Source organism: Triticum urartu, chromosome 5 (assembly GCF_003073215.2).
Source record: "Triticum urartu cultivar G1812 chromosome 5, Tu2.1, whole genome shotgun sequence".
NCBI classification, from domain to species: Eukaryota; Viridiplantae; Streptophyta; class Magnoliopsida; order Poales; family Poaceae; genus Triticum; species Triticum urartu.
In genome coordinates, this window is record NC_053026.1 from 153,986,337 (window position 1) to 154,001,489 (window position 15,153).

The window sequence follows — 15,153 nt, forward strand, 5'->3', positions numbered from 1 at the left end:
ATGGGACTCTACTTGGCGTGGAAGGCAAGCTAGGAAATACGGATATGTATGTCTCCTCCTTTGTAACTGACCTTGTGTAACCCTAGCCCCCTCCGGTCTCTATATAAACCGGAGGGTTTTAGTCCGTAGGACAACATACAATCATACCATAGGCTGGCTTCTAGGGTTTAGCCTCTCCTATCTCGTGGTAGATCAACTCTTGTACTACTCAAATTATCAAGAATAAATCAAGCAGGACATAGGGTTTTACTTCCATTAAGAGGGCCCGAACCTGGGTAAAACATTGTGTCCCCTGCCTCCGGTTACCATCCGCCTTAGACGCACAGTTCGGGACCCCCTACCCGAGATCCACCGGTTTTGAGACCGACATTGGTGCTTTCATTGAGAGTTCCACTGTGTCGTCGCTGTAAGGAAGGATGCCTCGTCTCGTTGTTAAAACGACATTACTGCCGGGGGAGCCCTGGCTATCGGCCAAACTCTCCGGGTTGGCAGTTTCATCATGACCGCCCGTTCGGCCGCTGCACCGACGATGACCTCCCGGGTCATCAAAAACAGCCTCCACGCCGGCTTGGAATTCACCGAGCAGATGGATCCAATGGAGCTCTCTTCCCTAAATGAGCTCTTGGATCATATCACCGCCTTGGGAGTCTCTACAGACTATGATCGGATTGGGCTTAAACCCAATCAAAGGAAGATTATCTCTCCACCGGTCACCCACCATATTGCGGTAGTGGAGGAACATTGCGGCGATTCTTCCTCTGTTTTGAGGACTAACTATGTCCGGATTCCAGAGCTCTCCGAGCCGGATACCCGCTTACGGGAGGACATCACCCAAGGCATGAACCTAGAATCAGGCAGCAGGCCAGACTTATTGGGCAACACTCCGGAACTCAAACTTCCAAGATTGGAAACTCCTCGGCCCCTGGGTCTCAGATCAGGTAGGGGTTCGAACTCAAATCCACCCACCCACCCAGGCATAAACGATCTTTCCCACATCAGGCAAGATCCCCATGAAACAGTACATCATTATTGGGCCAGATTCCCCCTTGTGATGAACAAGGTTAAGGACTGTCGCGAGGAAGACGCAGTCTCATTTTTCTGCAATAATTGCACAGAAAAGGGAATCCTTAACGCCTTAAGTCGCCATGACATATCACGCTTCGCTGACTTGGCGTCCATAGTACGAAAGTACTGTGCGATGGAAAGCACCTGGAAAACCGAAATGAAATTTTGGGATAATCCGGCTCAGAATATACACACAATCCGAAGTAAAAGGATGCACTATAATAAGACACCCGAGTTAGTTACAAAGAAACAAAAACCCTCTACAGGGCATGGAACCGTATTGGAGGGATGGCTTAACGGACCCTGCAAAATTCATAGTACAGCGGATACCATACCAACACACAGGCTTAGAGCATGTTGGATACTCCAGCAGGTGGCCAAAAGTGGTGAGGATCTTCTTATCCCAAATGCCACAGAGCACCATCCCGTGGATAACAATACGGTATTAACAGTTTTTGAAACCTTCGCATCAAATAGTAGGCGCAAGCGAACACTCCGCAGCCTCGCTGAAATCTGCCACGTGGTAGCAACGAATCCATGCAGTGACATGGCTATTACCTTCAATGCCAGTGACGAACCTAAATTCCGAACTGCCCGAGCACCAGCTGCACTGGTCCTCAGTCCAATTGTGGATGGTTTTTGACTCACCAAAGTACTCATGGACGGCGGTAGTGGATTAAACCTCATCTATGAGGAAACTCTTAAAAAATGGAAATAGACTGGAATCGCATTGAGCAAAACAGCACAACCTTCAGAGGAATCATCCCCAATCGGGAAGCACGCTGTGTTGGGAAAATCACACTAGATGTGGTATTCGGCACGCCGGAGAACTATAGGTCTGAAGAAATTACATTCCAAGTGGCCCGGTTCAGTAGTGGATACCACGCCCTTTTAGGATGGGAGGCGTTCACGATCTTCCAAGCCATACCCCAGTATGGGTACATGAAGCTCAAAATGCCCGGGCCCAACAGAATCATCACTCTCGCTAGTGATCCGGACACAGCACTCTGCGCCGAAAACAAAACAGCCGCATTAGCCCTCGAGGCAGTATCCGAAGCCCTTCAGCCGAGGAATTAACTGCACTACGCTCTACGGTGGACAAGGACGACGTAATACTTGACAAGAGATCCAACTCCACCTCTTTTAAACCAGCGGATGAAATAGTAAAATTCCATGTCCACCCAACGGACCCTACAAAAACAGCCTCCATCGGGGCATAGTTAAACCCCGCCGTCGATGCCGCACTAGAGAGTTCCTGCGCGAGAATTGGGACATATTCGCCTGGCACCCCTCAGACATGCTAGGAATCCCACGTAGGCTGGCCGAGCACAGCATCAATATCCTAAAGGGATTCAAGCCGGTCAAGCAGGCTCTTCGGCGTTTCTCTGAACCTAATAGACATGCCATGGGAGAGGAACTAGCCAAGTTATTGGAGTCCCGATTCATTAGAGAAATAAAACACCCGGACTGGCTAGCAAACCTGGTGATGGTACCAAAGAAGGACAAATCCTGGCGCCTATGTGTCGATTTCAAGGACCTCAACAAGGCTTGCCCAAAGGATCCCTTCCCCCTCCCCCGCATTGATCAAATTATCGATGCTACCGCAGGACACGAGTCATTGTGTTTCCTCGACGCATACTCCGGCTACCACCAAATCAAGATGGCGGAGTCTGACCAAGCCGCAACGGCATTTATAACACCATACGGCCCCTTCTATTTCAACACAATGCCTTTTGGTCTCAAAAACGCCGGCGCAACATATCAGCGCATGATTCAGACATGTCTGGAGAAACAGATCGGCAAAATAGTAGAGGCACACGTAGACAATGTGGTCGTCAAAACCAAACACGTCGACTCTCTAATAGACGACTATAGGCTCACATTCGACAACCTCCGAACATACGACATCAAGCTCAATCCGGAAAAATGCGTTTTCGGCGTACCAGCCGGAAAGCTCCTGGGTTTCATTGTCTCCAGTAGAGGAATTGAAGCTAATCCGGCCAAAATCCGAGCTTTGTCATAGTTGGCTACCCCAATAGACCTTAAACAAATCCAGAAATTAACTGGATGTGTGGCGGCTCTAAGCTGCCTTATCTGCCGCTTAGGAGAAAAGGCATTACACCTTTATCGCCTCCTTCGGCGCACCGAACACTTCGAGTGGACGGACGCTGCCACAGCCGGATTGGAAGAAATAAAGGCCATATTGGCAACCAACCCAATCCTGGCCGCGCCAAACATCAGCGAACCAATGCTGTTGTACATTGCGGCAACTCATCAGGTTGTAAGCGCAGTGCTCGTCGTCGAGCGAGAAGCGGACGGACATAAATTCCCTCTTCAAAAGCCGGTATATTATGTATCCACTATCCTCACTCCATGCAAATCACGGTACCCACATTATCAAAAGATAGCCTATGCGGTATTCATGGCATCCGGAAGCTGCGATAATACTTTCAAGAGTGCTCGGTTACAGTAGCCTCGGAAGTGCCACTTAATGATATTATAAACAACCGCGACGCCACGGGCCGGATTACCAAATGGGCCATTGAGCTCCTCCCGTTCGACATAACATACAAACCTTAGCGAGCCATCAAATCGCAAGTATTTGCCAACTTTGTCACCGAATGGATAGAAGCCGAACTCCCTAAAGAGTACGACGCATACTCCAATTGGATCATGCACTTCGACGGCTCCAAAATGCTGGCTGGTCTGGGGGCTGGCATCGTCCTGACGTCCCCAACTGGAGATACAGTGCAATACATATTGCAGATACTGTATACAGATTCCAACAACGCAGCCGAATACGAAGCCCTGTTACATGGTCTTCGGATGGCAGTTTCCATGGGCATTCAACGCCTAGAGGTGCGTGGGGATTCGAACCTTGCAATATCCCAAATAAATGGAGACTTCGATGCCAAAGATCCGAAGATGGCGGCCTATCGAAACACCGTCCTAAAGATGTTAGCTCGGTTCGAGGGGCTCGAATTTCACCATGTGGCTCGGGAAAACAATTAGGCGGCGGATATCCTTGCCCGTATCAGCGCAAACCGCGAAGCGGTCCCCCCAACATCTTTTTGGAGAGGTTGTTTAAGCCATCCGTGGCATGGGAAGGGGACACCGGTAACAACAGTCCAGACCGGGCCAAAATGCCCGATACCGAACACTCTGACATAATCGGAGGCTCTGCCATCGAAATAACACCTTCAGCCCACGTCATAATGGCCATCATTGCCCCGTGGACAGAACCATTCTTGGCCTACCTAACTAGGCATGAACTTCCCGCGGAACAAAATGAGGCACGCTGCATAGTGCAGCGATCTAAAGCCTACATGGTCCACTAGGAAGAGCTGTATAGAAAAAGCACTACCAGAGTCCTTCAAAGGTGCATCTCCGAAGAGGAAGGGCGGAAGCTTTTGGCAGAAATTCACGCCGGACTTGGCGGCCATCACGCCACAGCCCGGGCCCATGTAAGCAAGGCCTTCCGTATAGGGATTTATTGGCCGACGCCCCGGGCAGACGCACAGGACTTGGTCCAACACTGCGCCGATTGCCAGCTTTTTGCAAACCAAAGCCACATGCCACCCACTGCCCTCCAAACAATCCCCATTACCTGGACCTTCGCGGCATGGGGGCTTGACATGGTTGGACCACTTAAAGGGGGAACCCATAAGAAAAAATACTTACTGTTCATGGTGGATAAATTCACCAAATGGATAGAAGCCATACCTGTTAAAATAGCCGAATCCGGACCGGTGATAGACTTCATATCCGGGGTCATACACCGTTATGGTGTCCCCCACAGCATCATCACTGACAACGGCACGAACTTCACGGCCAATGAGGTAAAACTCTGGTGCAGCAACATGGGCATCAAGCTCGATTATGCTTCCGTCTATCACCCAAAAACCAACGGCCAATTTGAGCAAGCAAATGGTCTTATCATGAGCGGCATTAAACCCAAATTAGTGCGGTCCTTAAAGGAGTCTAACACGCACTGGGTAGAGGTGCTCGACTCCGTACTCTGGGGGCTGCGGACCACGTCGAACCATACTACCGGATATACACCCTTTTTTATGGTGTAGGGTGCAGAGGCAGTTCTGCCCTGCGACATAATTCATGACTCGCCTCGAGTGCGCATGTACGAAGAAAGAGAAGCCGAGCTCGATCGGCAGGATAGTCTGGACACCCTGGAGGAGGAGCGCGACATGGCAAAAGCCCGTTCCGCATTTTATCAGCAACAGGCTCACAGATACCAAAGCAGAGAAGTACGTGCCAAAACTAATAACGTTGGCGAGTTAGTTCTATGCCTGCTGGAGAAGAAAAAGTCCAAGCTCGAGCCCAAATGGGAAGGTCCCTTCATTATTGACCAAGTTCTGACCGGTGGAGCGTACCGTCTGCGGGATGCATCGAATAATCGACTTGAGCCGAACCCATGGAACGCAGCGAGGCTCCGAAGATTGTATGCCTAGCGCCGGACTCTATGTTCGTCTCCTTCCTCTGTCCATTTTTTGCATATACATTATCTATCCTTTTTCTCTTTCTTTCTTTTATTCTTTCTCTAGGCCTTCAAGGGCCAACTTGTGCCTCGCTTGCACATTATAGATGTGCTAACCACGCTCATTATATCTGGGGGATTCTTACACAGAAGCTTAATTATCTATCTGGGCTTCATGCCCAGCACATGTGTTACTCTTCCACATGTACCTTCTCTTCACCATTATATGCATCGATATGACTTAAGTTTTGGCCAAGCTGGGTTGCCTGGCTCTTGTATTTATGCCCTACGTTCCCGTTAATTCGGCTAGGGCATAAGGGGAGCACCTCTGTGATTGTTACTATCGGGTCAGCCGGATGTGTACCTCAGACTGGGTGAAGCCGAAAGCTAGCATTCTTAAGGGAATATTCGGTCGGTGAACAAAAGATGATTTTTATTTATTTTCCATATGTGCCCCTAGATGTTTTTTTCTTGCGTTTCCCCTCGCAGTCCAGACATGCACTTTATGGCATGCGTACCCAGGGAAAGGAACCCTTAACGGAACTATTCTCCCTGGAAGATGTTTCTTACTACCCATGTAATATAACATAACTAGTTGGGCACTTGTCTGTTCAAGCACTATTGACCCCTACGCCTGGTCCCCATGCATACCCCGGTTTTTATATAACTGAGCGGGTATTCGGACACACTCCGGACTATCGGGTCACGAGGTTGAAGCGAAAAGGTCCGCCATGACAAATGATTTACAATCTTGCTAGAAGGCATTATACATGTCACTTTAATTACATAATCATTACACCTCAGTCAGCACGCGTTCGCCACGCCGCACTCTATATGGTACCTATCATTCTTTGAAACAAATGTTACCACCTGGGGACTTTTTAGGTTCCTTCAATGCGGCAACGGCGGCCCGAAGTTGGGTCCTGCATTCCTCCAACTCCTGTGACATTCTTCTCTGTAAGAACCTACACAATAGATGATCCTTAAATCAGTTCCACTAATTGTTTCATGTCTCAGGGGCTACTGATACATATAATCGTCAGATTTGCTTACCCGTACATCCCTTACATACTGGTCCGTGGCTCTGGCTAGACCACTTTGAGCAGCACGGAGGTACGCGTCTCCAGAATTGAAGGCATCAAATGCCTCTGGGGAGAAGCAAGCGTCACGGAGTACGGCTCGGTGACGCCTATGATTCATGGCGCTCTCCACTTCTGAATTTGTAGAGGATAGTCTATCCGCATCCTCTGTAGGAGGAGTATCCGGCATCCGCCCCATGTCGGCTTCCGGCTCTATGTCCGGCCCTGGAGCCTGACTAGTGGAAGCATGATCGGCAGCCTCACCGGACATATTCCGGCGAGCGTTTTTTCTGTTAAAGAAACATGGGCGTCATTACATTTTTAGAAAGACGACAACCACGGAGCGGGGTTTTTGTCATACCTCTGTGCCGGCATCTCCGTCCTAACCGCCTTCCTTTTTGGCCTACCCAGCCTCGGTGCCTCTTGTTGGCGAGTTGCTGCGGGTTTGGCACGGCGTACCGAAGGCCTTCCGTATAAAACAGCATATGTATATGGTAGGTGAAGTGTCTAAAAGGGGATCCTAGTTTTTGGATCTGGGATTTTTGGTTTTTCTTACGTGCGACGCGGGAAGCAGTCGGGGATAGTCGGCCGTAATGGCCACCATGGTGTCATCACAGCTTAATTGATAGAACCGCCGGTCTATCAGCTCCACGAATATGTCCGGATCTTCTTCGAGTCCGGGACCGAAGGCCCGGTCAAGGTCCTCTGGTTGTGGGGATGGGCTGTTGACCTCCCTTATGGCTTTCCGCAGTTCCTACTGCACAATGGCAAGGTGAATACCTACGACAAAGAACGCGGGAAGAATGGGAGTAAGGAGATATAACTCACCCAGCTTGGAGGGTTGTACATGGAGAATCCATCCCGTGGCTTGATGCGGATGAACTCCTCTTCCTCTCCCTTGGACAATTCGGACAGAATTTTTGCTAAAGCGGCAGCGTTGTCCAGACCCTTACGCCTGCAAGGGGTGGCGTCATCTTCCCCGTTAAAACACCATAGGGGGTGCCCTCGATATTGAAGTTGTTGCACTCCCCGCATTATGCATATTGACATAACCTCGATTACTGTCAATCCTGATTGAGCCAGCGCTTTAATCCGGTTCATCAGGTAAAGGACTTCTCCGTTGTCTTCCTCCTGGGGGCTCCGTGGGCGCCCACTTCGGCGTTTCTTCAGAGGAACATTGCTGAACTCAGGAAGATCCCGCCGAACATGGTCCGAAAGAGGGACGTCCTCCATACAAAACCATTGCGAAGGCCAGTCTTCGGACGTCTTCTTCGGAGTACCAGACAGGTATCCTGTTTCAGCGATGCGCGATATTTCGGCTCCGCCCACTTGATAAAGTGACCCCTTCTGTGTGCGAGGGACGAGGCAAAATAACCTTTCCACAGCTCGAAATGAGCCTCGCAGCCCAGGAATAACTCGCAGAGGGAAACATAGCCGACGATGTGTAAAATGGAAGCATGGGTGAAATTATGCAGTTGGAGGCCGTAAAAATCTAGGAGCCCGCTCAGGAATGGATGAATTGGAAATCTGAGTCCCCTTAATAAATAAGGAACAAGGCATACCCGCTCCCTCGTAGAGGGGCTGGGGAAGCTCTCCGCTTGCTCCCCGCCATTGTAGGTGGCGAGCCTGGATCAGACAGGCACCATATACACTGGAGGAGAAATCCCTTAGTCTGCAGTTCGACTAATCGACTGTGTGGGACTGAAAACCTCTCCCAATCACCGGGCCTTAGGGCTACGGGGGCGGGAGGAGGATCTGCGGAGGTCGGCCATGCTGGAGTGGATCTTTTCGAAACACGCTCCGATGGATTCTCGCTGGGGGAGGATGGTATGGATTGGATCTAAGAATCCCCATCCCTTTAATAGACAATTTATTTATCTGGCTAGGGGGCCAAATGTAAAAATGCCCTGGCGCCTCGTATTCATTCGACGTGTGGGAGATAGCCCTTATTGGGCATAGAAGCCAAGAGGTCCAACATTTATGGGACCGGACACTGCTTAACAAACATTCAAAATTTGGAGAAGAACCTGCCTTGCAATGCCGAAGACAACACTGCGCGCCGGACTCATCGTCATTGAAGCCTGGTTCGGGGGCTACTGAGGGAGTCCTGGATTAGGGGGTATCCAGACAGCCGGATTATATCCTTTGGGCAGACTGTTGGACTATGAAGATACAAGATTGAAGACTTCGTCCCGTGTCCGGATGGGACTCTACTTGGCGTGGAAGGCAAGCTAGGCAATACGGATATCTCCTCCTTTGTAACCGACCTTGTGTAACCCTAGCCCCCTCCGGTGTCTATATAAACCGGAGGGTTTTAGTCCGTAGGACAACATACAATCATACCATAGGCTAGCTTCTAGGGTTTAGCCTCTCCGATCTCGTGGTAGATCAACTCTTGTACTACTCATATTATCAAGAATAAATCAAGCAGGACGTAGGGTTTTACCTCCATCAAGAGGGCCCGAACCTGGGCAAAACATCGTGTCCCCTGCCTCTTGTTACCATCCGCCTTAGACGCATAGTTTGGGACCCCTACCCGAGATCCGCCGGTTTTGACACTGACAACCATGTTATAGAACTGATCGAACTGAGTAGGCTCAACAAGAACAAGAGCTAACTACAGATCCTCTCTGAGGCCACCCCTGATGTGATAGATAATGCTCTTTTCATCAGGAATGTCTTTCCTTGTGAAGCGAAAAAGTTTCTGAAACTGGATGTTGTATTGATACACGAACATGCTTCCTTGCTTGAGATTGCGAAATTCCTCACGCTAGCTCTCGACCACACTTGTTGGAATGTGATGAGCTTTAAAATCCCGGCAGAAGTCAGTCTAGGTAATGGGTAGGGCCCCTCTAGAATATTTGTATTGTTGATACCAATTAGCTGCTTGGTCCTTGAGCTGAAAAGAAGCAAACTTGATGAAGCCCTCAGGTCTGACATTGCTACATTAAAAATGCTTGCTGATGTCCATGAGCCAATCATCGGCGTCCATGTCCTCGACACAATTGCTGAAAGACTATGGCTGATTTGCAAGAAATTGGTTGAGGGTAGCAAACTAAGGTTGGTTGTTGAATTGCCCTTGACCTTGATTCCCTTGGTTGCCTTGACCATGGTTGCGCTCTTGCAAGAGTTGCAAAAGCATCTGGGTATTGGCGTTGGTGGCTGCGATGATAGCTTGCCATGCCTCCGGAGACGGAGGAGGTGGCGGAGGTGGAGGGTTTGCCTGATCCCCATCATTGCAGTCCAGATTTAGACGTGTTGGAGGATCCATCCTGAAGAGGGTGACATCCTTTAGAACCATGATAGACAGATAGACAAGCGGAATCAACGGATAGAACTTGCAACATATAGTCTTCACAATAAGCATTCGAACAAAGATTGAACGAATGAATTCCAAAGAAAACAGTACATGACCATTAAGGTGAGAAGCCACTTAGATAAAGGTAAGGTACGACTGCAACAAATAAGTGGTAAGGATTACCCAATCACATACCAATTATCTTTCGGAAGAATAACTAAGATCTACTTGAATTTCCACCTATTAACTCCTGAAACTTTCTGGTTATGCAATCTGGTGTTGGGGATATAGGGAGGCACAATGTATCACACAACTAACAAGCCCTACGCTCCAACTATATCCATCCATCAACACATAACCAAGAAAACTCCGGAAATCGTGTACCTCAACCTTCGAAAAGCATCCGTTATAAAAGTTGTGGCAATACTCCCGAACTCCCTCCCTAGTACTGGGTGGCGTCGAGGTTATCTCACCACTAATTGCATAAAAGATATTTTCGATGTCGGCGAACTCAGGTATTCCAGAACTGCAACGATAAAATTGTGACGACAACACCTCGGAGCTCAACTCCCCCAGACACTGCCACAACCCCTAAATGTCAGGAGGCACCAAGAACAATGTTCTCCTCACAAGAATATCAAAACATCTATGTCAGGAGACCTCACCAAAGCGACCAAGGGGACTGAGGAGTAAAAAAAATCCTACTCTCCGATATATATAATCCTAAGACCCAAAACATTTTTGTTCTAGACTCAACAACGTCGGCGATTCGATCAGGCAGGGGGCTCCTAAGTCGGGGATGGCTGTGATTACCAACTTGTAACGCCCAAGATGCGAATATATCTCCCACGTGTCGGGGCACGACTTAGAGGCATAGCTGCATTTTGGTTTTGTCGCAAGAAGGGTCATCCTCACTCAATCCCATGTACAAGAACAAGGATAAAAAGTTGGCTTACAATCGCCATGTCACACAATGATCAAATAATTCATACATCAATCAGAGTACACACATAGGCCGACTACGGATGAATCCAAATGAAAAGAAGACATCCCCAAATGCTAAATCCCGATCGTCCCAACTGGGCACCACTACTGATCATCCAGAAAAGACACGTAGTAATGACCAAGGTCCTCATCGAACTCCCACTTGAGTTTGGTGGCATCACCTGCACTGGTATCATCGGCACCTGCAACTGTTTTGGTAGTTTCTGTGAGTCACGAGGACTCAGCAATATCAAAACCCACGAGATCAAGACTATTTAAGCTTATGGGTAGGATGTGGTTATGAGGTGGAGTTGCAGCAAGCGCTAAGAAAATATGGTGGCTATCATACGAGTACAAGAGTAAGATGAGAAACTAGGCAATGGTCCTGAACTACTTACGTTCATACATAACCCAACCGTGTTCACTTCCCAGCCGCCGCCGAAAAGAGAACATCATGGTTACACACATGGTTGATGCATTTTAATTAAGTCAAGTGTCAAGTTCTCTACAACCGGATATTAACAAATTCCCATCTGCCACATAATCGCAGTCACGGCTCTCGAAATTTTATACCCTCCAGGGGTGTCCCAACTTAGCCCATCACAAGCTCTCATGATCAACGAAGGATATTCCTTCTCCCGAAATGACCCGATCAGTCTCGGAACCCTGGTTACAAGACATTTCGACAATGGTGAAACAAGAACAGCAAGACTGCCCGATGTGCCGACAAATCCAGATAGGAGTCACACGTATCTTCTTCTTAGGGCACACCGGATGAGACATCCTATGAGTAAAACCAACCCTTGAGTTTCCCCTCAAAGGAGCACTGGCCCGGGGGGTTGAATTAAGATGATCCTCGGGTTAATTACTCCCTAGGAAAAATTTTAGTTGTTATTAGGCAAATGGTAAACAAAGGCTGGGCCTTACTGGAGGAGTTTTATTCAAAGCAAACTATCAAGGGGGTCCCATAACCCCAACATAGTGATAGAGCGAACAACTAGTAAGCATAGATAGAAGTCATATCAGGGGTAATGATCATCTTGCCTGCAAAGTTCTCAGGGTTGTCGAAAGCTTGCTCCTCGTAAATGTACTCAATAGGATCCTCGTTCACGAACTCGTCTCCCGGCTCTACCCAAAGCAAGAACACAAGCAACTGAACAACAATCAATCATGGTGCAATGCACAAGCAACATGATGCAAGACATGGCATGAATGCAAGATATGATATGCAATGCATATGGGTACCCCGAAAGGGAAAAGATGATCATGGCATCAACTTTGCAAACCAAGCATTCCACTGGAAACATCGAGTGATTTCGGTTGGAATCGATATAAAGATCATCGGAAACGGATGCACGGTTTATAAATGACGAGCAAAACAAGAACGATGCAAATCTGCGCTTAACAGCATCATAGCACTTAAGATGCATCAAGAAACTATGCTACATCACTCCAACAAAACAGCAAAGCACATGGTAGTGAAGTACAAGTGAAGCACTACAAATCATGAACACTGTGATCCTGCCAGAACTCGGTAGAACAAGACTAAAATAGCATGGCAAAAATGCAAATGATAACAGTTTCACAGACTTGGTGAAAATACTAAACATGGCATAAACAGCATCAGGTAGCAATGTTTAGAGCTAGCAAACAACATGCTAAAGGATCATAACATCGCAAACAAGGGCATGTCATGCTAGTACTAAAGGCAATCAACAAAACTCCCTTACTGAGCATCAATGCAAACATGGCAAGTGATATGAAGAGTTTCAGACTTGGTAGAAAAAACATAGCGTGGCAGAAACAGATTCATGATAGCAACTTTGAAAGCTCATGCCATTACAAGGTAACCAATAGTAATAAGAAATAATTATGAAGCTAAACATGGCAAGATCAAGTTCATAGGGTGCATGGATCACTAACAAAACACATGGCTAAAATGAACTTCATGTTAACAATCTGCCAACAAGAATATTTAGCAAAAGTAGAGCACAGTAATGGCAAGCTACACTACTCCATAATTACAACCATAGGCATGCATGCATAGATCATAACCATATCTTCAAAATGCTCTTAATGAACTTCATCAAAATATGCATGGATCTACTTTTGGCAACAAGTCGACATAGCAACAAATTGTAACAGGAAAGGACTTAGCAGAAATACTAAGTGTCTAAAATCAGCAACATCATGTGGCCTACTTCGCATGCTTGTGCTAGTCACCAAAAAGCTCACAAAAATATTAGGCTTGCACCATTGCAAATATGGCATGGAGATGCTCCTAAAACATGTAGACATGATGCTCAAAGGATGCACACACAAAATACAATGAAAAAGACAAATCAGCAAGTTATGATGAATTCCAGCAGACAACATTATATAGCACTTTTGCAACAAAGTCTAAGGCATCAATATGTACAGTAACATGCATGCAAATGACACCAGCATGAAGAGCATCACGAGACGAACATTTTGGTATATCATATATGCAAACGGAGCTATGAACATGGAGATATGGCATGTCGAAGATGAGCACATATTGTAGAAATTCGGGGACTTCGAGAAAAAACAACCTCGCGAGCTCTATGGTTTCGGATGGCGCGTGAACCGAGGCAGCCGAGTTCGCCGGAGTTGGCGCGAGGAGGTCGCTGGTGAGGTCGGAGAGGGGCGGTCCGGTGAGGGGGTCACCTGATCCGGTCGACCCGCGGCCGGATCTGGCCGGAGTTGGGCCGGTGACGAGGCGCAGGGCACTGCGGTAGGCGGCGAGGCATGGTGGCGGGGGGCGGCGGCCGGCACGGAGGACGGCGACGGAAGCGACCGAGCGGCGCTCGCGCGGGCGGCGGCTGTGGGCGGCGAATGTGCCGGTGGGGCCTGCGTGGGCCTCGGCGGGCCGGCGGCGGCTGGCGGCGGAGCGGGGCAGGTGGCGGTGCGCGATTCACAAAGGGGGTGGCGGACGTGTCTGGCCGTCGGCGGACGTGTGCGGCGGCGCGGAAGAGGTGGGAGGTTAGGGTTAGACCGCAAATTTCGGGGGGAGAGACATATATATATATAGGTAGGGGGAGTTAGTAGAGTCCAAATGAGGTGTGGTTTTTGCCCACACGATCGTGATCCAACGATGGAGAGCATGGAGGGGTTTAGATGGGCTAGTGGGCTGTTGTGGAGGGGTGTTGGGCTGCAATGAGAGAGTGGTTTTGCGGTTACCCGGTTAACCATTGGGGCATCAAATGACCTCCAAATGAAATGAAATTTGACAGGCGGCCTACCGGTGATGTACCAAGGCCACTCGACAAATCTCGGTATATTCCGAGAATGTTTTTCTCCCGCTCACGAAACGAGATCTGAGAGGTGCAACAGGTGCATGTGGGAGTGTCGGATTCCGAAATGGACAACGGGAAAAATGACCGGATGCATGAGACGAACGCGAATGAAAATGAGGTGCACATGATGACATGAGATGAAATGCATGACATGATCAAAATGCAAAACAAGGACAAAACCCAACCACGAAGGAAATAAGATATCACATAGCCAGAAATGGCAAGAGTTGGAGTTACAATTATGGAATGTTACATCCAGGGCATTACAATTTTGTTTTGAGGGCTAATAAACTTTTGCAATAAGTATGTGAGTTCTTTATGATGAATGTTGAGTCCATGGATTATGCACATTCTCACCCTTCCACCATTGGTAGCTTCTTCTGTACCGTGCATTGCCCTTTCTCACCTTGACAGTTGGTGCAAATTTCACCGGTGCATCCAAATCCCGTGATATGACATGCTATTTCACACATAAGCCACCTTATATCTTCCTCAAAATAGCCACCATACCTAACTATTAATGCATTTCCATATCCATTCCGAGATATAGTGCCATAAAACTTCCACCATTCAGTTTTATTATGATACACACCATCATTGTCATATTGCTTTGCATAATCATATGCATGAGGCATTCATATAGAGTTGTATCTTTGTTCTAGTATTGGGTTGTAAGTAAATAAAAGTGTGATGATCATCATTATTAGAGCATTGTCCCATGTCAGGAAAGAATGATGGAGACTATGATTCCCCCACAAGTCGGGATGAGACTCCAGACTTAAATAAATAAAAAGAGGCCAAAGAGACCAAAAAAAGATTGTCATCGGGGTTGTGCATGATAAATACTTTGTTTGATAAAGATAGGGCATGACAAGATTATATGATTTTGTAGGGATAACTTTCTTTAGCCATGATATT